This window comes from Acyrthosiphon pisum, chromosome A2 (genome assembly GCF_005508785.2).
Source record: "Acyrthosiphon pisum isolate AL4f chromosome A2, pea_aphid_22Mar2018_4r6ur, whole genome shotgun sequence".
In the NCBI taxonomy this organism is placed as follows: Eukaryota; Metazoa; Arthropoda; class Insecta; order Hemiptera; family Aphididae; genus Acyrthosiphon; species Acyrthosiphon pisum.
Genome location: NC_042495.1, coordinates 21,364,296 through 21,366,130, shown reverse-complemented (window position 1 = coordinate 21,366,130; position 1,835 = coordinate 21,364,296).

Sequence of the window (1,835 nt, the reverse complement as noted above, 5' to 3'; positions counted from 1 at the left end):
TTATACTGTTAAAACAAAATTACAAAAAAAAAAAAAATCATCGACATTTCTAAAAATATGACTGCAGGTCACTCTCTAATCATGTCTCTGGAGAGTTATACTACTTAGTACCTCCTAACGTACTGTCTCTTTCATAAGACTGCATAATATGGGTACTCAGAAAGTCAAAAACGATATGTAAAAACATATAAATCCCGACTCTATACACTTGATACACAAATAAATACTTTTATATTAATGCATTATTTTTATTTTACATTTGTAAATAATAATTTTAAAATCTTGTTTGTAAATATAAGTAATGATACTTACTAAGTAATATTTACTTGAAATAGGTCATTTGTAATAATAATTTGTTTATAAAAATGAAATAATCAATTGGCTAGGTATAGGTTCCTAATTTCTTTATAATTTTTGAAAAATACTTTTACATCAAATAAAAGTCAAAACAATAATTTAGACTGAATTAAAATGCGGTAGACCACTACAACTTTTACAAAGAAAAATGTTTAGGATGTGTTACCATTTGAGTCTGTTTATAAAAAAATAACTATTGTATATATAATTAAAAACTTTAAATCCTTTCTAGATATGAAAAGGATTATTAAAAGAAAAATAGGGCATTTGATGTCAGAATGGAGTATTCTAGAAAAACGTTTGGTCAAAAATTCATAGATTATCTAGGTCCAAAAAACTACAACTCAATGCCAGTAAATATAAAAAGGGAATCATATTAGGTACTATAGAAATGAATAAAAAATTCAGATTTGGTTATTTTTAATACTTGAATAAATAATAAGAAATTATATTATTTAACTATTGTAATTTAATATTATTAGTTATAACTTATAAGTATTCTAATTGTATAGATTGATTATTCAATTCTTATACGTTTTTCTTCTTTATAATTAAATTGTTCATATTATCCACAGGCATGTGCTTAAAGGTGGTAGATATTTTTTTTTGATTTAAAAAAAAAAATAGTATAATATTGAATAATATAAACAATTTTCAATTTTAATAGAAACATTTTATTTTTTTTTATTTTGAAGTTTACTCAATTATTGTGTTATAATATACAACAATAAAATATATCATCCTGAAATTCTTTTTTTGCACTGCACAAAGTAACAATTTTCACTGCAGAATTACTTTTCTCACTGCACAAAAAGTGTCTCACTGCACACTAAAAAAAACCCTGTATAACTGTGTAAGTGAAGGAAGGAAATAAAGTTTCTAGTCAATAATATACATAATATTATAGTATAATATTATAATGATAAAATCCGCGCGAAAACACGAAAAGTGATAACGGTAGGATGGAGATAAGGGAGCGACGTCGCGAATATAGTCGTGTTGGTCAAGTGAAAATCGTTTCACCGGAAATTCAAAAAGAAATTAAGTCACATAGCTGCCCCAATTTTTTAGTGTCTAGGAAGTCAGTCACCCGGCTCGACTTTGGGCGTAGTCTTCCAGGTAGGCAATCCGACTTCGTCGGATAGCGGACGACGTGCAACGGTCTGGTAACACGATGAGGCATGCAATCCGAAAACTGTGACTTTGAGTGTCTAGCGGTCTTTCCTCATCTTGTGTAATATACAGTGTCCTGCTGCATGCCAGGTTCTTTTTTGAAACAATAAGGAAATGCGAATAATTGTAATCGAATGTCTAGCTATCAATCATCACTGTATGCAAATCTTTGAGGGATAGGGCATTCGCGTATGGCAGTTGGATGCATCATGCATGTAACGTCGCATGCCCGGTTCTTTTGTGCGTGCAAAAAGAATAAATGCTTAAAGAAAACGGTAATTGTGTGTCCAGCTTTCAGTCCTCAA